Genomic DNA, 23,399 nt, shown 5'->3' with positions numbered 1-23,399 from the left:
AAAGAATGGAAATTTAAATGGTATAATTTCCCTCCGCTTTTCAATGGCGCAGCTGACGATGAATGGAGGGATGTAGAGAGGTTGAGTAGGCGGCCAATTCTTCTTCTTCTTCGTTTTCTTTTTCCTTTCTCTCTGTTCATCCTTTTGTCCTCGAGTTAATCTATCCTTGACTAATTCACTGCCGGCTTTCGTTTGTCAGGGAGAGGAGAGGAAAGTGCGTGAAGGCAGGAGAGAGGAGGTGGGAACGGGTGAAGGTATTTCTCTATTCTCTTTTCGTTCCTTTTATCTTTTCTTTTCACTCCTTTCTTTTATTTTATTTCCTTTTCTTCTCTCTTCTCTTCTCTTTTCTTCCCTTTTCTTTTGTCTTTCCTTTCTTCTCTATATCTATCTATCTATCTATCTATCTATTTATTCAGTGGTTTATTGACTGAAAGGTACTCGTCTATAAACTATAAGCTACTTTTTTCTTACTCTATATAATCTTTTAAGAACATCATGGGTTTCCTTTCACGTACAGATCCATCCCTTTCAAACTATTCTCACACGTTTGTCTGTCTCTCTGTGGAATCTATTACCATTGGCTACGTACAGATCCTTCTCTTTCACAATATACATACTCGTCTTTTTTGCGGAACGTTTTACCACTATCAGCAGGCCAAGTCTATCCGTCACTTTGTTGAATTCCTTACCATTCGCTCTTTCACTCACTCACAATCTTTCACTATTACTTACATACAAACTCTCATACTCCATTATCATTCACTATCATTCACTATCACTATCACTCATTTACATACAAACTCTCATTCTCCACTATCACTCACTATCACACTCACAATGTATTAATGTTTCCTTGGGTCATTTCAAAGCATAGCCTGTCTTTTTTGCGGAACCCAATACCACCATCAGCTATACACTTAACACATCTTCCGTGATATGCTAACGTTGCACCGTCCTCTTAAGTTATCATCAAACAGAATATAGTATTTTTTTAGCCTCGAAAAGCTACTGCAATACACGCTACATCTTACTTTTACAGTGACTAGCTACTGCGTACTCCCGAATGTCAGGGAATAGAAAAGTGAAAGGGGTAGGAGAGCGCATGAATGAGAGAAGGAAGGAGGTAGTGGAAAATAGTGAAGTATAACATAATAGGTAAAATATAATAGGACCAGTGAGTAGCGGGCTATTTTTTCACATTTTTTCCTTTTTTTTATGCCCTTGAACTGATTCCTCTGCTGTAAAAACAAACAAAAAAAATAGCTCCCATTCTACCCTCAGAACCGTACAACACACGAACATCTTTCCATTACAACGACAAGCTACTCTGTGTTTCCGATTGTCAGGGAAAAGAAAATGAAACTGTAAGGGAAGTTTTTTTTTTTTTTTACACACAACAAAAAACAGCAAAAAGCAAAAAAGCAAAAAAAAAAAAAAAAAAAAAAACTCCTAAAGAAAAAAAAAAGAAATAAAGAAGGGATCTTGGAAAAGGAGGTCCTGGAGTTTGGGTCTTGAGAGGAGGAAGTCTCTTGCTGGAGGAAGAGGTTTAGGTCGGGAATATGGAGGAAATGAAGAGAAGTCCAGAGTTTAGAGGAAGATGGGATGAATGAAAGATGAAGTTAATTAAAAGTATATAAGGAGGACCAGTGAGTAGGGATGAGCATGAGGGGGAGTGAGGTGCAGGGGGCAGAGGGTTAGTATTCGCAGGAGCAGTCAGCAGTGGAAATATCGATAGAAGATAGAAGATAGAAGGAAGAAAGCAGGCGAGATTTAAGAGGTAGAAGTAAAGGAGGAGAGATGCTGATGAGATGAAGAGAGCCTTAGCCTCCTCTCCTCCAGTCAGAGCTGTGTGTGAGGAGCCCCCCCCACAGATGACACACTCCATACGAGTACGAGTGCATGAAGAAAGGAGGAGATAGTTAAAAACAGTGAAGTAAAGGTCCCATTCTAGCCTGGAAATCCTACAACACACTAAACATTCAAACATTACATCGACTAGCTACTGCAGGTGTCAGATTGTGAGGGGATAGAAAAAAGAAAGGGAGAGGAAAGTACATGAAGAAAGGAAAGAGGTAATGGAGAATGTTGAAGGTCCCATACACACCACATCTTACCATTCCAACGACTAGTTATTGCGTATTTCAGATTGCCAGGGATTAGGAAAAAGATAGGATAAGGAAAGGGGATGAAGGAAGAGAAGAAACGAAGGATGGAAAGAAATGATGGAAAACAGTGAAGAAAAGGTCACATTCTAACCTACAAACCCTACAACACGTCACATTCTACCAACACATCGCCCAGCTACTGAAGGAAAGGAAAATAAATAGAGAAAGGTAAGAAACGAAGGAAGGAAGGAAAGAAATAGTGGCAAATATTGAAATAAAGGTCACATTCTAACCTTCAAACCCTACAACCCACGTCACATCCTACCAACACATCGCCTAGCTACTGAAGGAAAGGAAAATAAATAGAGAAAGGTAAGAAACGAAGGAAGGAAGGAAAGAAATAGTGGCAAATATTGAAGTAAAAGGTCACATTCTTCCCTACAAACCCTACAACACACACGACACATCCTACCAACACATCGCCCAGATACAGAAGGAAAGGAAAGTACATGAAGAAAGAAAAGAAACGAAGGAAGGAAGGAAAGAAATAGTGGCAAATATTGAAGTAAAAGGTCACATTCTAACCTTCAAACCCTACAACCCACGTCACATCCTACCAACACATCGCCTAGCTACTGAAGGAAAGGAAAGTACATGAAGAAAAGAAACGAAGGAAGGAAGGAAAGAAATAGTGCCAAATATTGAAATAAAGGTCACATTCTAACCTTCAAACCCTACAGCACCAACACATCGACCAGGCAAAGAGAAAGAGAGAAAAGAGAAGAAAAAAAACTATACCTCCCGCTCAAAAGACTCCGAAACTAGTCCAGCGTTCTGACATCCAAGGTTTCGCGTTCAATACTCTGATGGAGGCGACGGCAGCGGCGGCATCCTCAGAACCTCAATGGGAGCTCTCGTGCCGCCGCTTGACTGGGTCGCGGACGAGGCTCAACGCACGCCGGGGGGATACGAGCGCCAGGCAAGAGTGGCTACCGGGGAGGGCCAGGCTGAGGGAGGCGGTGCAGCACAGGGATTCTTACGAGAGAGAGAGAGAGAGAGAGAGAGAGAGAGAGAGAGAGAGAGAGAGAGAGAGAGTGTGTGTGTGTGTGTGTGTGTGTGTGTGTGTGTGTGTGTGTGTGTGTGTGTGTGCGCGCGCGCGCGCGCGCATAAGAAGTAGTGTGCTTGAATTGCATAAGCTGCGAAAGAGAGAGAGAGAGAGAGAGAGAGAGAGAGAGAGAGAAAAATATATATATATATATATATATATATATATATATATATATATATATATATATATATATATATATATATATATATATATATATATATATATAAAATTCAAATGCATGAACTCAATCAAGGTAAAGTGAAGTGCAGGGGTCGTAAGCATCACACTAAAACATACTAAAAAGACGCATGATTATAGAACAAATACCGAAAAAAGCCGAATTTCCAAATAAAAATTGAATAACCTAAAAACACACGTCTATTTATATCAACTCTCCACTATTTATCCCAAAAACCGGCTGATAAAACATAAAACATCCTCTTGAATCGATCGCTGCTATATTTAGACTTGAAACGCCGCGCTGCCATTAGTATGCGACTGACAGAACACGCTCAAATAAATACCCTGCGACTCTGTTCCTGCTTATCATGACCTGAAACGCCGTGCAATCCTAAATTCTCCGCTGATAGGACACACGCAAATTACTCTCATGACTCTACTGTTGATATTGTAACGCCGTGGTATCTTTACTATTTGACAGAACCTTAAAATATAAACCCTCGCGACTATTCTTGTTTATCATGACCTGAAACGCCGTGCAATCCTAAAATTTCCACCGATAGGACACATGAAAATTACCCTCACGACTCTATTGCTGATATATAAAGACTTGAAACGCCGTGGTATCTTTACTATTTGACTGTCAGAACCTTAACCTATATACCCTCACGACTCTATTCCTGCCTATCATGACCTGAAACTCCGTCCAATTCTCCGCTGATAGGACACACGAAAATTACACTCACGACTCTATTGTTGATATATAAAGACTTGAAACGTCTTGATATTTTTACTATTTGACTGACAGAACCTTAAAATATATACCCTCGGGACTCTATTTCTGCTTATCAAGACCTAAACGTTGTCCTGTCCTAAATTTTCGACTGATAGGACACGCGAAAATTACACTCACGACTCTATTGTTGATATATAAAGACTTGAAACGCCTTGATATTTTTACTATTTGACTGTCAGAACCTTAAAATATATATACACTCACGACTATTTTTCTTTTCTTCATGACTTGTAACGTTCGGTTGTACTAAATTTTCGACTGACAGGACACACGAAAGTTATTTTCACCACTCTATTCTTACTTTCTATGACCTGAAACGCCATGAAAAAAGGTAAGGTAGAGGACTAAAGGTGGGTGCAGACACTATGGCTGCGCGTGGCTGTAATGCTCATCTCCGAACCGTTGGCCCTTTGGTGCTTCAAACGCCATGATATCTTTACTATTTGAGTGACAGAACCTTAAAATTACTACCCACACGACTGGGGTTTTTTTTAATGATTTGTAACGCGCGTGTCATTAGTATCTTACAGAACTCTGCATGAAAAATACCTTCCCTATCCTATTTCTATTTTTAGGACCTGAAACGCTCGGCTGTTATTATTATTTGACTCACAGAGAACTACATAAAAAAATTAATACCTTCACCAAATTATTCCTGCTTTTTATGACTTGAAACTCCGTACTGTCATTAATATCTGACCGAGAGAACGTAGAAAAAAATATACCCATGACTTTGATGAAAGTTTAATATTTGATTAACAGAACGTACAAAAATATACCGACTTTGATATAACTTTATTTAGAATTCAGAAGCCGTGGTGCCATTCGTTAGTGAACACAAAAGCGGAGGAGGAGGAGGTCAACAAAGAGGAACTGCAGTAATAAGGGCGTGAAATAACCTGCCTGAATAACAATGTATCGCCCGGTGAAAATAACTAAGCTAGAATAATGAAAATTAGAGAAAACGCGAGTACTATTATAAGTCACAGTGCCTCTCTCTCTCTCTCTCTCTCTCTCTCTCTCTCTCTCTCTCTGAAATGTGTTTTGTTGGCTCTTTTTCTCATTTTTCCTCGCTTTGTCATTTTTAATCCAATACATTTATCTCTCTCTCTCTCTCTCTCTCTCTCTCTCTCTCACATTCATCTATCAAGAGAAATTTTGCGACATTAGTTCACGTCAGATTTCCTTTTAACTTTTTTCTGTTTTTTTCCCCGCGCGTCAAACAGCCGGGCAACGCAACCAATGATCCACGACAACACTAATACAGGGATAAGCATAAAACACATAACACTCACGTCGATCTTATTTATGACACGTTAATGAGAAGTTCAATTACCGACGCCGATGTATGTATGTTTCCCCGTAGTACCCCCTCCACCCTTTTGTTACAGTACTCCCGTTTTCTTTCTATTCTCTGCTTTGTTTTGCTTTACCTCAATCTCCCGTCAGCGTTATCCAGTTTATTGTTTTAACTCAATTTCAACTTAGATAACTTAAATATATGAATTAATGCACCACCACACGACACTGTAATTCCGCGGAGATTGAAAACTTGAATCAATAAGGTATTTCAGTGTGTTACCTCGAGATCACAACCAGAAGTAAAAACATTGACAAATATAAATCGTAAGACATCTCTTGAATTGATCACTGCTATATTTAGACTTCAAACACCGTGCTGCCATTAGTATTATCAACCAAGACATCTTAAACCCCTGCAACCACCTCTAAATCTAACCCTTTCACCCCATTCGACTGACGGAACACTCACATAAATACCCTTGCGACTTTATTCCTGCTTACCGAGACTTGAAACGCCCTGCTGACATTGGAATTCAACTGACGGAACACACTCAAATACCCTAACGACTTTATTCCTGCTTACTGAGACTTGAAACGCCCTGCTGACATTGGAATTCAACTGACGGAACACACTCAAATACCCTAACGACTTTATTCCTGCTTACTGAGACTTGAAACGCCGTGCTGTCCCAAATTTTCGACTGACAGGACACACGAGAACAAACCTTACGACTCAAAAAAACAAAAAACATCACACCGACGCTTATGTTCCGCGGATTATGAAAAGTTGTCCCCGTCACCATAACGCCGCCAACTACACATGGACGCAACACCCGCCAATACATCTCCGTGCTAAAAGGCTAATTCCATAAAACACGATAAGCGACCATCGCGATCATCGGGCCAAAAAAAAAGCAATAACAACAACGCGAATGATAACGTTGGCAGCGATCACAACGGCGGACAGACATAAAGATCAGGGTGCTATTATTACTATCATTACGACCGCCATTATTACAACCATTTAAAGGCGCAAATTGAACTAATAAATACATGACGGGAACACCAACCAACCCAGTGACCAGGCCAGGCTACCGCAGACCCCCCCCCCCCTCACACACACACGTCTGTATTTCCTCCTGCCTACGACTTGAACTCATTAAAGGGGAGAGTATCAGGACCCCTCTCCCTCCACCCGATATTGACCTCTCTTCTGACCTCTCGTTCTTTTTTCTTTGTTTCGGAGCAGGGTCCAGTGGGCTTTTTTGTTGTTGTTGTTTTTGTGTTTTGTCCTTGAGCTGAATCTCTTGCTGTCAACACACACACACACACACACACACACACACACACACACACACACAGTCCTCACCTTCAGGATCTTCCCGGTGGTTCTCAGGGTCACGGAGACGAAGGAAAGGTCACGCAGACGAAGGGAAGGTCACGCAGACGAAGGGAAGGTCACAACAAAGCACACTAAGGGTCAATAAAACACTAGGAAGCAGGACACAGGCGCAGCACGTCCGACATCTTCCTCCACTTGATCCTCTTCCTCTTCCTCCGCCTCCGCCTCCCCTAAAATGATGAACAATTGCCGTGAAGCCGCTCCGAGTCTTATTTCGGCGCTTCGACCCAAGCGTGCGATGCTCCGAATATAGTTTTCCTCGTTAGCTCAACTCGTCTGGCGGGATTTACCTCGTTAAAGCATTCTTACGACAAAACGCATATATAAAAGTTGAAGGCAATGATGTTAAACGCGCAGTCCAAAGTAAAGCCACGCACGGGGGAGTCTGACTAATAAAAGGCGAACGCAGCGATGCATGTGAATGAACTCTCTCTCTCTCTCTCTCTCTCTCTCTCTCTCTCTCTCTCTCTCTCTCTCTCTCTCTCTCTCTCCCAGCCGCTCATTCATCAAAGAAAGTGCAACAAATTAAAGAAAACGGACGTGCAGAGTTAGGTGACTACAATATATTTTCATTCTGTCTCCTCCTCCTTGTCTCCATTCCCCCCCTCCTCACCCACCCCACCTTCCTCGGAGACCTGTGTAAGAGCTTTCCTCGTAATGACACGTGGCAGAGACTGATGCAGCGCGTCCAAACAGTGTTTCTCGCCTCCTGTGGCCGTGGGAGGCTTGTTGGGTCCTTTTTCTTAAAATTACGACTGTTTTCTAAGGCCACAGGGAAGATCAACCGGGTTTTCAAGGGTGATTTTCTAGTCCAGGGTGAAGATGTCGTGTAAAACTATCACATCGGGCTCCCATAACGACTATTTCCCAATGCCACAGAGTAGATCAACCGAGTTTTCATGAGTGATTTTCCAGTCCGGTGCGCAGTTGTGTAAAATTATCACTACGATCACAAAACAGTCCATGAAAATCCAAGCAACTTCTACGAGAGGCTTTTCGAACGGTCCATCTGAGGTGCCGATACAATTAAGAATAGGGACTTTGGAGAGGATGATTGATTATTAAGCGTTGTATCTTGGCGCCGCAACTGCAGTGTCATATGGCGCCGGATCTAGTGCACTTAAAACTATATATATATAAACGATATTAAATTAGTAAAAAAAAAAATAATAAATAAAAAAATAAAAAAAAATAAATAAAACTATACTTTGGAGAGGAAGTGGAGGACAGCGAAGACAGGAGATGGGAGGAGGGTGAGAAGGGTAGTACACGAATAAATAGTACATGGAAGAAGGAAAAGGAAATGAAAAAGTAAATTAGGGAAGAAGAGATCGTGAACCCAACATCACACCATAAAAACACGTTGTAGCGCGCAATAAGCTGAAGGAACGTGCAACAGAATCACTATCTTTCACTACCGTTAACTATCCCCTTCACGCATTAATAGTACATGAAAGCAAAGAAAGGAAAGGAAGAAGCAGATTAGCCAAGAAAAGATCGTGAAACCAACACCGCACCATAAAAGTACTTTGTGGCGCGCTGTAAACTGGAGGAACGTGTCACAGAACCACCGGAATTTACTTGAAAAGTCCCCCACCGTTCACCCTTAAACGCACCGCGCCACAAACCACAAAGCTGCCCTGAGAACACTTCCCCACCAGCTCGGCCGAGAGGGAAGGGCGCGTAGGATGAGGGGAAAGATTACAAAGTTTCCCTCGAATGTCTTCCAGCAGTGCCATATGCCGCTGTCTTGAGGAAAGGAGGGCGTGTGCGTGCTTGTGTGCGTGTGTGTGTCTGCGTGTGTGTGTACCTGGGCGGCCGAGTGAAAAGGTGGGCTCATCAAGGGTGTAGGGAGCGGTCGTGAAGGTGAGGAGTTTGCTCATCTTCCGAGGGCGTCTTGAGAGTTCCCGGGGGCGAGTGTGAAGCTTCCTTATAGCGTCGGTAATGTTGGCATCCCTCACTATCCCCTGCACTATAAACACCTCTATCTCCTTCACTGTCTCCTTCACTATCATTATCTCTCACTATCTCCTTCACTATCATTATCTCTCACTATCTCCTTCAGTATCATTATCTCTCACTATCATTATCTCACTATCTCCTTCACTATCATTTACTATCACTCATTGTCTTTCACCATCACTCGCAATCTCTTTTACTAACACTTACTATCACTCACTATCCTTCCTTATCACTCACAATCTGCTTCACTATCACTCACTCTCCTTCAAAAATACTCACTCTCCTTCACTATCAATTACTATTACTACCATTCCCTATCACTCACAATTTCTTTAACTATCACTATTTCCCTCACTATCACTCACTCTCCTTCACTATCAATATTACTATCTCCTTCACCATCACTCACAATCTCACTATCACTATCATTCACGGTCCTCACTATCACTCGCAATTTCTTTCACTATCTCTATCACTCATTATCCTTCACTATAACTCACTGTCACACATACGGGGAATTAATGTTTTCTTGGATTGTCAGTAAAGTAGGCATCCCTCACTATCACCTTCACTATCGGTCACTATCTCTCACTATTACTATTACACACATGGCGGATGAAAGTTTCCTTGAGGGTTCCGTAATGTTGGAATATTTCACTATCTTCCTCACTATCAGCATCACACACTACTTAGTCTTCATTCTTTTCCTCCTTTCGTTTCCCTTTTTTTATCTCTGTTGTTTTTATCTCCTGTCTCATTTCTTTCTTTCGTTTCTCTCTCTCTCTCTCTCTCTCTCTCTCTCTCTCTCTCTCTCTCTCTCTCTCTCTCTCTCTCTCTCTCTCTCTCGTCTTTTCATTTTGTCTGTCTCTTTCTACCTCTCACCTCTTTCGTATATCTCTCTTGCATCTACTTATTATGTCTTGTCCTTATCCCTTTCTGCCTATCACAAACGAATGTCCTCCAGCGTAATGAGACGTGCTATCTAACAAAGGGAGGTCTTTCTTTGTTGATTTATGCCAAAAGTTTCTGGCGATCTTGTGTCTGAAGATACCCTAAACTTAACCTAACTTAACAATACCGCGAACAGCTACCAAATACGTAAACGTCTTGACTAAAAAATGTCATATATGCTTCCTTACTGATCAGACTTACTACATAACACACTGAAGTCTTTCTTTGTTTATTTATACCGTACGTTGCTGGCGTCATGTGTTCGAAGATACCCTAAACTTAACCTAACCTAACAAAACCCCGAACAATTACCATACGACTTGACTCAGAAAAATCATATTTGCTTCCTTGCTAATGGGACTTTCAATGTAACAAAGTGACCTCATTCTTTGTTGATTTATACCATAAGTCGCTGGCTGTCGTGTGCTTGGAGATAACCTAAAACTTACCTAACTATAACCCATATAGTCACTATGTATGCACTCAGAAAATTCATAAATGCTTCCTTACTAATCAAATTTAATGTCTGACACGGTGAGTTCTTCCTTTGTTGATTTGTGCCATAAGTTCCCGCCGTTCATGTGTTTGAAGATATCCTAAACTTAACCTAACCTAACCTATAACCTAACAAAACCCCAAACAGTTGCTATAGGCCTTGACTCAGAAAACTCATTAATGCTTCCTTACTAATGAGACTTTCTATACAGCGAGGTGAGGTCATTCTTTGTTGACTTATGCCATAAGTTGCTGGCAATCTTGTGTTTTAAGATACCCTAAACAACCTAACCTAACCTAACAAAACCCCAAACAATTACTATAGATCTTGCCTCAGAAAATTCATAAATGTTTCCTTACAAATGAGACTTTCAATACAGCAAAGTGAGGTCATTCTTTGTTGATTTATGCTATAAGTTGCTGGTTATGATGTTTGACGATACAATTAGCATACGTCAGTCCTCAAAAACATCATATATCCATCCCTGGCAAAAATCCTTCACTATCTTCTTCACGATCACTATCACTCACTGCGGGTTAATATAAGAGTTACGAAAGCCAGCAATAAACGAAACTTTCACCAGCTCCTTCACTATATCTCCCTCACCCTCACATACACACGTCAGGTCAAAGAGATCACAAAGGCAGCAGGTAATAAGGGACTAATATTAATAACACCTCGACACACCTGGCCGGGAGAGGGAGAGGTGAGGTATGTGCGACGCTCCTTCCTTCATCAATTTTAGTCTTCTTTAAATTGAGTTATATTATTACGTTCTGCCCATGTGTGTGTGTGTGTGTGTGTGTGTGTGTGTGTGTGTGTGTGCAGGGGGGGGGTCAGTGAGGTGGTCTTCCTTCGTCTGGTCTTGTATTAAAAGTCTTGGTCATTATTTGCTATTGAGGGGAGGGAGGGAACGGGGGAAGGAGAGGGAGGGGGAAGGGGGGGGGGCGTCAATAGGTGGAGAAGAAATGAGAACGTACAAATTTAATATAAAATAGAGAGAGAGAGAGAGAGAGAGAGAGAGAGAGAGAGAGAGAGAGAGAGAGAGAGAGAGAGAGAGAGAGAGAGAGAGAGAGAGAGAAAGGCAAACACAAACATAAAAACAAGCAGGCAGGCAGGCAGACAGACACACAGACAAACAGTACACCACACACACACACACACACACACACACACACACACACACACACACACACACACACTTACAACACTAAAAAATAACACAAAAACTGGCAAACAAAACACCATAACTTATACCTCCTCTTCCTCTTGCTGGTAAAAAGGGAAGAAAAAAAAACCTTCACAGATATAAACTAGAAAGAGACACGGGAGGAGGAGGAGGAGAAGGAGAAGGAGAAGGAGGAGGGGGAGGAGGAGGAGGAGGAGGAGGAGGAGAAGGAGGAGGAGGAGGAGGAAGGATAAGGAAGGCCGACAATGAGAGAGGAAGGAAGAAGAGAGAGAGGAAGAAGAGAGAGAGGGAGGAAGAAGAGAGAGAGGGAGGAAGAAGAGAAGGAAGATGAAGAGGAGGAGGAGGAGGAGAACATGAACTAGGAAGGAAGGAAGAAGCAAGGAACGAGTCAACGAAAGGAGTGAAAGTAAAATACAAAAAAAAAATATATAAAGAAAAAAGATAAAAATGGAGAGAGAGAGAGAGAGAGAGAGAGAGAGAGAGAGAGAGAGAGAGAGAGAGAGAGAGAGAGAGAGAGAGAGAGAGAGAGAGAGAGAGAGAGAGAGAGAGAGAGAGAGAGAGAGAGAGATAGCTTACATTTGCATACCTCATACCACGGCCGAGGATCAAAGGGAAGAAGAGTGTGGAGAGAAGTGACCTGCATCTTTTTTTTTCATTTCTCTCTCTCTCTCTCTCTCTCTCTCTCTCGATTTCTTTCTCCTTTTCCAGATCTGAGTTTGTTTGTTTTTGCTTTATTTTTTTTTTTTTGCTTCCTCTTTGGTAGTCGTCTCTTTTTACTTTTTTTTTTCTATTTCTTTTTTTTTTTTTTTTTTTTTTTTGTCTGTGCCTCTCAGTGTTGGGTCGACTAGCTTTTTTCATGGTATTTTTTTCTCTTTTTTTTGTTTTGTTTTTGTGGATTTTGTTTCCCAATCAGCTTTTCTTTTTTTCTTGTTCTTATTGTTCTTCGTCCTTGTATTGTTGTTGACCTTTTTTTATTCTTGTTGTTCTTGTTTTTCTATTCTGTGTTGCTGTTGTTGTTGTTGATGATTTTGTTTGTTTGTTTGCTTTTTCTCGTGTTCGTTTTTTTATACTTTTCTTCTAATTTGTTGCCACTCTAACCTTCGACTTCTTGTTCTTGTTGTTCGTGTTCCCGATTTTCTTCTTTTCCTTTTTCTTCACCTTTTTTTCTTTTTCTTGTTCTCTTTTTCTTTATTTTTTCTCTTCTTTTTATTTTTTCTTCATATTATTATTGTTATTGTTACTATTATTATTATTATTATTATTATTATTATTATTATTATTACTACTATTATTATCATCATTCTCCTTCTCTTCCGCACTCCTCTCCTCTTATATATTTTACTTTAATTCACTTCTAACCATCAGCTCCTCAACCGTTACCACCGACATCACCACCATTACCACATCCACCACCACAACCAGCACCACCACCACTACCCCCTCCCCTCACTACCACCACCACCACTAGAGTTTAATTACACAACAGGGAGAGCTGCAGGAAAAAGAATTACCAGTCCCAGCAGAACCTAACTTAAGCTAACCTAACAGCCCTTGAGACACACACACAAAAGACAAGAAAAGACTCGGCGAATATCATAAACTTTCCCCAAGCTAAATATATCAAACCCAACACCGCGGAATTACATAGAAAGCACGTTAAGATTCACTATAGTTTCATTGTGTCATATTTGATCTGTGTGCTGGCGCGCCGAAATGTATGACCCCTGGTAGTCTATTATTGACAGCCACATTTTTTTTTTTTTTTACAACAAAGGAGGCAGCTCAAGGGCACACACAAAAAAGGAAACAATAATAAAAAAGCCCGCTGATAAAAAAAAGCCCGCTAGAGATGAAAGCCACATAATACTTCCCATCAGCCAATGTTACACTCACAACTAGTAAAACATTGTCACATCACACACGTCAATAAGAACACCCACATTTGAGGTGAAACTCGCATCACACTTCACACTAACCAAAGTCACACTCACTATATATTTCTTTTATACCACTGCAATTCTGCCACATCACACACGTCAGTAATAACACCCACTACACCACTACAGTCACCACCACCACCACCATTATACTCACTCATACCAGAAATACCACCTCACGACACCACCACCACAGTTACCCCCACCATCATCACCACCACCACCACCACCACCAGACTCATACCACCTCACTATTAACACTACAGCCCAGAAATACCATCTCACCACCACCACCACCACCACAGCCTCAAACACCACATCTCCCTTACTCGGCGCCACAACACAAACCCCAACACCACACCACACTTCCGCCTCCAAGCGCCACATTCCTCAGCGAGTTTCAAAAGTGGAGGAACTTAAGAAGAGAGCGTGGAAATGAAAAAAAGGAGGTGAAAAGTGAGAAGCAGCAGGAAAAGAAGGAGGAAGAAGAGGAAGAGGAGGAGGAGGAGGAGGAGGAGGAGGAGGAGAAGGGAATGGAAGGTCAGACGAAGAAAAAGGAATTCGGAAGGGAAGTGAAGAAGTGAAGAAAATAGTTGCGAGAGAGAGAGAGAGAGAGAGAGAGAGAGAGAGAGAGAGAGAGAGAGAGAGAGAGAGAGAGAGAGAGAGAGAGAGAGAGAGAGAGAGAGAGAGAGAGAGAGAGAGAGAGAACGGGAGGTCACAATGCTAGTAGTTTGCTCTTACTTACAAAACTTAAGTCTGAAAACAACATGAGATAAATTAGAATGCGCCCTCCTCGCCCCCAAAATTCCCCTCCCCTTCCCCTTCCCTCTTTCTCCTCCCCTTCCTTTCCCTTCCTCTTTCCATTTGTTGTTGCCAGTGCTTGTTGTTACTGTCAATGGTGGTGGTGGTGGTAGGGGTGACGAAGGCTCTTGTGGTGGTGGTGGTAGGGGTGACGAAGGTTTTGGTGGTGGTGATGGTGATGATGGCGGAAGCGATGAGGCGGTGGAGACGTAAGGTAGTGGCGTTAAGAGAAGTGGATGTGTGCATTTCCGGGAGGGGTTGTGAGGGAATAGATACTTGGGGCGGTGATGGAGTAGGAAATATTCATGCTAGGAGGAAGAGGAGGAGGAGGAGGAGGAGGAATAAGTGAGGAGGAGGAGGAGGAGGAGGAGGAAGAGGACAACAGAGTACATGACGAAACATTGAATTATTGGTTTGCAAGGCGCCTCGGAGGTAGGAATATTAATTAAGAAGAGAAGCAGGAGGAAGAGCAGGAGGAAGAGGTGAAGTCGTAGTAATAGTAGTAGTAGTAGTAGTAGTAGTAGTAGTAGTAGTAGTAGTAGTAGTAGTAGTAGTAGTAGTAGTAGTAGTAGTAGTAGTAGTAGTAGCAGTAATAGCAGGAGAAAGAAGAGTAGGAGGTTGTTGGAAGAGAGAGCAAGGCGATTCGGAAGCAGGAACATAAGGAGGAGAAGCAGGAGAGGAGGAGAAAGAGGAGAATGAATAAGGGAAGTAATAGCAGTAGTAGTAGCAGTAGTAGTAGTAGTAGTAGTAGTAGTAGTAGTAGTAGTAGTAGTAGTAGTTGGAGTAGTAGCTGGAGTAGTAGCAGGAGGAGGAGGAGGAGGAGGAGGAGGAGGAGGAGATGAAGTAGGAAGACAAGGAAGAGAAGCAGGAAGGAGGAGGAGAAGGATGAATAGGGGAAGTAAAATAAGTTGTAAGAGAAGTAGCATTAGGAAGAGGAGGATAAGGTAGAGATGAGGCTGGTGTAAGATAAAAAGAGAAAGCAAGGTAGAAAGAAAGAGAGAGAGAGAGAGAGAGAGAGAGAGAGAGCGGCGAGGGCTACAGTAGTCAAGCCCTTAAGCTCTCTGGATCTGATGTTCACGGAGGAGGAAGCCCTATTTAGTATTTATGGGAGTCTTCATGTAATACTCAGCGGCGGGTTAACGCTCGCTCGCACGGCCTCCAGCGCCTGAATAACGAAATAAACGCACGCGGATTATTTAACGAGGGTTCTGCGTTAAGTCTTTATGCCCGCCATCAATTATGAGCGTATTTGAATCGGTGAGGGTGTAATTATTAGTCGCGGCGAATGTTACATGTTTAATTAGCTGGTCTGAATGTGGTGGTTTGTATAGGCGTGGTCGTTTTCGTCATGTTTGTGTTCCTGTTTGTGTTCCTGTTTGTGTTCCTGTTTGTGTTCCTGTTTGTGTTTGTGTTCCTGTTTGTGTTTGAGTTAGTGTTTGTGTTTCTGTTCGTGTTTCTGTTCGTGTTTCTGTTCGTGTTTCTGTTCGTGTTTCTGTTCCTGTTCCTGTTTGTGTTCCTGTTTGTGTTCCTGTTTGTGTTTGTGTTCCTGTTTGTGTTTGTGTTCCTGTTTGTGTTTGTGTTCCTGTTTGTGTTCCTGTTTGTGTTTGTGTTCCTGTTTGTGTTTGTGTTCCTGTTTGTGTTTGAGTTAGTGTTTGTGTTTCTGTTCGTGTTTCTGTTCCTGTTTGTGTTTGTGTTCCTGTTTGTGTTCCTGTTTGTGTTTGTGTTCCTGTTTGTGTTCCTGTTTGTGTTCCTGTTTGTGTTTGTGTTTCTGTTCGTGTTTCTGTTCCTGTTTGTGTTTGAGTTAGTGTTTGTGTTTCTGTTCGTGTTTCTGTTCCTGTTTGTGTTCCTGTTTGTGTTTGTGTTCCTGTTTGTGTTCCTGTTTGTGTTTGTGTTCCTGTTTGTGTTTGAGTTAGTGTTTGTGTTTGAGTTAGTGTTTGTGTTTGAGTTAGTGTTTGTGTTTGAGTTAGTGTTTGTGTTTGAGTTAGTGTTTGTGTTTCTGTTCGTGTTTGTGTTTCTGTTCGTGTTTGTGTTTCTGTTCGTGTTTGTGTTCGTGTTTGTGTTTCTGTTCGTGTTTGTGTTCCTGTTTGTGTTTGTGTTCCTGTTTGTGTTTGTGTTCCTGTTTGTGTTTGAGTTAGTGTTTGTGTTTCTGTTAGTGTTTCTGTTCCTGTTTTGTGTTCCTGTTTGTGTTTGAGTTAGTGTTTGTGTTTCTGTTCGTGTTTGTGTTTCTGTTCGTGTTTGTGTTTCTGTTCGTGTTTGTGTTTCTGTTCGTGTTTGTGTTTCTGTTCGTGTTTCTGTTCGTGTTTCTGTTCGTGTTTCTGTTTGTGTTTCTGTTTGTGTTTCTGTTTGTGTTTCTGTTTGTGTTTCTGTTTGTGTTTCTGTTTGTGTTTCTGTTTGTGTTTCTGTTTGTGTTTCTGTTTGTGTTTCTGTTTGTGTTTCTGTTCGTGTTTCTGTTCGTGTTTCTGTTCGTGTTTCTGTTTGTGTTTCTGTTTGTGTTTGTTTGTGTTTGTTTGTGTTCCTGTTCATATTCCTGTTTGTGTTCCTGTTTGTGTTCTTGTTCGTGTTCTTGTTCGTGTTCTTGTTCGTGTTCTTGTTCGTGTTCCTGTTCGTGTTCCTGTTCGTGTTCCTGTTCGTGTTCCTGTTTGTGTTCCTGATCGTGTTTCTGTTCGTGTTCCTGTTTGTGTTCCTGTTTGTGTTCCTGTTCGTGTTCCTGTTCGTGTTCCTGTTCGTGTTCCTGTTCGTGTTCGTGTTTCTGTTCGTGTTCCCGTTCGTGTTTCTGTTCGTGTTTCTGTTCGTGTTCCTGTTCGTGTTTCTGTTCGTGTTTCTGTTCGTGTTTCTGTTCGTGTTCCTGTTCATGTTCCTGAGACGCCATATTTCGTTACGGTGATTTTTGGCTTTCGTTAAATCTTTGTCACATGTTTAATTGGGTAGTCTGGTATGATCGTTGTACAGGCGCGTCCGTGTTCGTATTCGTTCGTTAGTTACCGTTTTCGTTACCGCGGTGACTCTAGGCTTTCGTGATATATTCGTCAATCAGTTATCGGTGTTAATTAATTTAAACGCATATTATTGTCGCTCCCTGAACATTCACGGTTAATTTGATATGCAGACCGAGATTTTGTGCCCTCATTTCCATTCTCCGCCTCCAGGTAGCGGCGCAATGTGTATTTATATTTTTCAATCATCGTTACAATCTCCACACCGGTGCCGTAATGTCGTTTGTAATAACCATCATCGGTGATTCCATTTGTTATAGATGTAGGGAGGTGAAAGGGAAAGGGACACCTGGGGATACCTGAGAGAGTCGTTTCCTATAATCTTTGCTCACAGTAACATGCGGGGGGCGGTCATGTAAGTCGTTCTTTTATTGCACATTGTATGTTACGGGGAAATTAACTTTTTTTTTCACAGCAAAGGAGACAGTTCAAGGGCATAAAAAAAAAAAGAAAATAATGAAAAAAAAGCCCGATTCTTACTGCTCCTAAAAAGAGTACAGAGGAGTGGCCGGAAGAGAGCTGACGGACGTGTTACAAGATGTCCCTCATCAGTAAATACCAACTCAGAAACGAACGGCAGCTTCGATACGGGGTTTTTTTTCGCCTGTTAAGTTTTTCATCCCTCTCTGTCAGTTACTATTATCACACACAGTATATTACGGGGAAATGAATTCTTACGGATGTGTTCCAAGCCTCCCTTATCAAGTACTACCAACTCAGAAACGAACGCCAGCTTTTATACGTTTTTTTCGCTTTATTTTTCATCCCTCTCTGTCAGTTACTTTAATTACACAGTAGATTGCAGGGAAATTAATTCTTACGGGTGTGTTCCAAGCTCTCCCTCCCTTATGAGTACTACCAACTCAGAAACGAACGGCAGCTTCTATACGTTTTTTTCGCTTTATTTTTCATCCCTCTCTGTCAGTTACTTTAATTACACAGTAGATTACGGGGAAATGAATTCTTACGGGTGTGTTCCAAGCTCTCCCTCCCTTATCAAGTACTACCAACTCAGAAACGAACGCCAGCTTTTATACATTTGCTTCGCCTCTTTATTTTTCATCCCTCTCTGTCAGTTACTTTTATTACACACAGTATATTACGGGGAAATGAGTTCTTACGGACATGTTGCAAGCCTCCCTTAACACTTGTCACCAGCTCAGAAACCAACGGCAACCTGTAAGCCTTTATTTTTCAGCTCCGTTAAATTTCTGATACGTCACTTTGAATGACTTTTATTGCACACAGTATATTAACGGGAAACGAAATGCAAACTCTCCCTTATCAATTATACCAACTCAGAAACCAACGGCAACTTCTAAACCGTTTTTCTCCTTCGTTCAGTTGTCTATACCACACTCCATTACTTTTATCACGCAGTAGAATACGAGGAAATGAGTTTTTAGAGACGTATTCCAAGCTCGCCCTTATCCATTATTACCAACTCAAACTAAGAGCAACATACAAACAGTTTTTCGCTTCCGCTCAATTTCCCATACCTCACTTTCAATTATTATTTTTTTTTTAGGCACACTCATACAATACTATTACAGTTACTAACAATGAAAACTGATCAATTGGATGGAGCCATTAACTCGTGGAAGCGGTTCATTGAAAGCTCGTTGGGAACACGGTCTGGCGTACTAATACTGTTGGAACTGATGTCAAGGGAACGCTATTTGAAGGGAGAACTTGTAATTTTGGGGTCTTAGTAATGAAATAAATCAAATATTCACGGGTAAACTGACATATATTTTAATTGCCTTCTTTGCCTTGAGAATCACGATAGCATACGGGCATAGTTCTTAATGCCTTTGAAAAGTGAATGACGTTGGAAACATTTAACATTCACACGAGTTAGGGACGAAATAACTCCAGTAATCTCGAATAAACTGCCATATATTTTAACTGACTTTTTTAGCCACTCTCTTTAAAAGCACATAGCAGCATATAGACATAGTTCTTAATACCCTTGTCTAGTCAATAACGTTGTAAACAGTTAACATTCACACGAGTTAAGGGACGAAATAACTCCAGTAGTCTCGAATAAGCTGCCATATATTTTAACTGACTTTTTTAGCCACTCTCTTTAAAAGCACATAGCAGCATACATAGTTCTTAATACCCTTGTCTAGGGAATGACGTAAACAGTTGATATTCACACGAGTTAGGGACGAAATAACTCAAGTAGTCTCGAATAAACTGCCATATATTTTAACTGATTTTTTTAGCCACTCTCTTTAAAGCACATAGCAACATATAGACATAGTTCTTAATACCCTTGTCTAGTGAATAACGTTGTAAAGAGTCAACATTCACACGAGTTAGGGACGAAATAACTCCAGTAGTCTCGAATAAGCTGCCATATATTTTAACTGACTTTTTTAGCCACTCTTTAAAACACATAGCAGCAAACAGACATAGTTCTTAATACCCTTGTCTAGTCAATAACGTTGTAAACAGTTAACATTCACATGGGTTAAGGGACGAAATAAAGCAAATATTCACTGGTAAATTGGCGTATACTTATTTTTGTAGGAACAGCGATTAGCGGGCTTTTTTGTCTACCTTCCTTTTTTGACCTTGAACTGTTTCCTTTGCTGTAAAAAAAACTAATTACCTTTTTCTGCCACTCTAAGACACACAGTAGCACACAAGGACATATCTATTAAGGCCTCCGCGTAGTGGACGACGTTGTAAATAGTTAATATTCACGAGTTAATTAAAGGCCTGTGAACTCTAGCGGCCTTTTAGCAGCTACTTTACGACACGCAGTAGAGAGAGCACGAGTAGACGTATGTGTTTAATCCCGCGTCTTAATAACGGCAGCAAAAACCACGCGCGAAATTATGTATATATATGCAGAGTCTTTGTCGCGCACTAATTGGCTCTTCTTTAAAACTCTCCAGGTAATAAAACCCCGTAATTAAGAAAAATAGGTATTGACACGTGTTCCGATGAAGCCGTGTGTCCCTGTGTGGATCGATGAGGTAAAAACAAAGAAAATAATAAAAAGTGCAATAAGTAAATGAAAAGTGTCCCGTGCATCGTAATGAAAGGCTCTAATTAGTTGTTTGTCCGCGCGCTGAAGCTGTCACGATGCATTACACGGAAAATGAAGTCACGTCGGTGCTCTTAAAAGCTTCAGGAAGAGTGAGGAGGCGGCGTCTGGGCGGGGGAAGCGTGAAACAGGTAATGGCAGGTAAGGGGAGGGGAGGGAGGGGGCAGAGGCAGAGGAAGTGAGAAAGATGGGAACGGAGGAAGATAAAGGACGAAGGAGGGGGATAAGGGAGGAAGGAGGGGGAGAAAAAGGGAGAAGGGAGGAAGAGAAAGATACATGCATCCTAAAATGGGGTAAGAGGAATGAAAAGTCTGTCTCCCTCTCCCTCTCCCTCTCCCTCTCTCTCTCTCTCTACTTAGCACTTAAAACGTTTTGTCTCTAAGAGTTAAATGTGGCGCTTTAAGTGAGGACGAGATGAGCTATTTCTTAATGCAGTGAGTGAAAGAGCAATGGTAGTAGTAGTAGTAGTAGTAGTAGTGGAAACAAAAACTACTCCATCTCGCTTCTCCTCTTCCTCCTCCTCCTCCAACTACTACTACTACTACTACTACTACTACTACTACTACCATCACCATCACCACTATCAACACCCATCAGATCCCCATTTCACCGTATCCTCCCCTTCTCCTACCCTCCCCCCTTCACCTCCTTAGCCAGAAGAAAATAACATAAAAAAAACGAGGGCAAGGAGGGAAGACGCATGGCCAGGGAGCGTGATGGAGAGGCCTTGAGAAATATTGCAGAACTACATCAAAAACTCGCTCAGGTAACATATTACGATCCGGCTGCAGATTTATGCGATCACGTCTTTTACAACCCAAATCGACGTGTTTCGTGTGCGTTTGGAACTCGTAAAAGACCGAACGAACGAACGCACGTGTCAAAGGAAATGTGGACTGATGCGACGGTTCTTTATGCAGTTAAGTCATACGGTGTGGCGCTTAAAATTGAGGCTCAACAGTTGGGTTCCTGAAGGGGAAAATATGTTAATTCAAAGAAGACCATAAATGAAACCTCATGAAAGCAAGTAATAGAAAAGTATGAAGAGAAAACATTTTAATTTAAAGAAGACTAAAGAAATAAAAGCCCATGAAAAAGATAATAAAAAATAGATAAAGTAAAAGTTCTTGAAGGAAAAACATGTTAATATAAAGAAGACAAAAGAAATGAAGCTCAAGAAAAAAATGATGAAAAAATAGATAAACTAATAGTTCTTGAAGGAAAAACATCTTAATTTAGTGTATATAAATATTACATAATGTATGGATGAAGATACTATACATGTGTAGCCTGTATATAAAATACATATAGCATATATATACAGCTACTACCTCTTGCATGAAATGAAAAATACCTGTAATATTTCGAGCTTAGAGAGTGTAGCATGGAAGTCAGACTCCTCAAATTCAGGATCGTCAGGATCGGAGGTGCAGTCAGCGAACTCGTGGTCCACATCGATTGGAAGGACAGGTTCTCGGCCATATAACATCTTGAATGGTGAAAACCTCGTGGAGGCCTGGACTGTAGATCTAAAAAAAGAAACAATGCAATTCAAAAACTAATAACAGTACACACAGACGTTTCTACAAGAACTCACAGGTTTACCCTGATATTACCTGCCTCAGTGCAAATAAGACGCTGTGCAAACATTTGTCCCAGTTTTCATGTCGATCATTCAGAGTTCGAAGGAGAAGATTTTGAACTGTTCGGTTGCTGCGTTCGACTAACCCATTGGCCTGAAATTAACAAATCAGTATTTTTTTTGTAAGAAAAATATATAGGTATTGTTCCAACAAGATCAAAAAATGCCAAAATAGGGGCATTACTTTCAAACAGAGGAAAGAATAAGCACAAACAAACAAATATAATCGTTATAATATTATGATAAATACTTGAGGATGATAAGCAGATGTGATTCTTTGGGTTGTTCCTGTGAGCGTGTGGAGCTCTGCTGAGACTGAGTTCACAAACTCTCTGCCCTGGTCATTGATCTGTATGGCAACACATCTATGACGACATATAATGTCCTCGTACAGGAACCGAGCCACTTCTACAGCTTCCTTCGATTTTAAAGGGCGAGCCTCAATCCACTTGGAAAAATAACAAACGGCCATCACAATGGCGACATGACAGTTGGAGGACCTGAAAAAATACCCAGTTGTAAGCATGCCGAAATTAACTTACATAAAAGTATTAATAGTATAAATAACAATAGTAGTATTGTACTTATATACAAATTGTGTAAAACCAAACTCACGTTGTCAATGAACATAGGTCTATGCCAATTTGGTACATGTTTCGAGGCTTAATTGGGATACTGTGCAGTTTCGGGTCCACTTTCTTGAACACAGTGCTGGCTTTTTGGCACCGTGAGCAAGTTTTGATGGTTTCAACCACATCAGATGTAACGTTGCGCCACCAATATCTTTGCATTATGCGATCGATGACCTTATCCCTGCCAACGTGGCCTCCCAAAGCAACAGCTTCGTCGCTGTCACCAGCTCCTCGGTGACTGGCCAGCACAATGTCGAGCTGATATTGGCTATCCTTAATCACCCGAAGGAAGCGAACTTCTGCAATCATATGTAAAATTATTCAACTATATGTCATTACACTATTTTGCTTTTCGTTTCTACACGAATAGACTACTCACCAGTTAAATCTCTCCTGTTCGGCTTATGGGCAAGTTTTAGACAGTCATCTTGAATAACGAATGCCCGACACTTCCTTCGAAAATTTGCTTTTTTTTCCTTGTCGTTTCCAACATGCACTGGATATTTTTTTTAACCACAGAAACTCTTCCACCTCGTCCATTTCAATAGAGAATTCCATGGTGTAAACGCGTTGATGGTGTAGCAAGGAAGTGACTGATAAGGCCGTGGTGAGCCGCACAGGTTAAATCTGTTTAACAGTAAAGTATATAGAAAACGGGAAGCGAAACGTCAAACACTAGTTAGATTCAGAAACATCAAAAAACTTCAAACAAGGTTCATTCGACTAAGAGTCATTTCAAAAGGGTGGGGAGTCGTCTGAAACCAGTTTTAAGTCGACTGAGCCTATGTAGCTTCATTCTACTGTAGAGTCACTTCAAACTAGTTTCATTCGACTGCGGAGTC

At 41.3% G+C, this 23,399-nt stretch overlaps 1 long non-coding RNA gene across 2 annotated transcripts in view; it reads right to left on the bottom strand.

Annotated features, from left to right (window-relative positions):
• The window catches only part of LOC126998085 (uncharacterized), an 86,232-nt gene that overhangs the window by 31,785 nt on the left and 31,048 nt on the right, over positions 1-23,399 (bottom strand). For both annotated transcript variants that reach the window (XR_007752627.1, XR_007752626.1), the window contains exon 2: positions 6,861-7,063. This is a non-coding gene — a long non-coding RNA (uncharacterized LOC126998085). The remainder of the gene's footprint in view (positions 1-6,860; positions 7,064-23,399) is intronic.

Source organism: Eriocheir sinensis, chromosome 13 (genome assembly GCF_024679095.1).
Source record: "Eriocheir sinensis breed Jianghai 21 chromosome 13, ASM2467909v1, whole genome shotgun sequence".
Classification (NCBI taxonomy): Eukaryota; Metazoa; Arthropoda; class Malacostraca; order Decapoda; family Varunidae; genus Eriocheir; species Eriocheir sinensis.
This window is presented reverse-complemented; position numbering and strand designations above follow the sequence as displayed.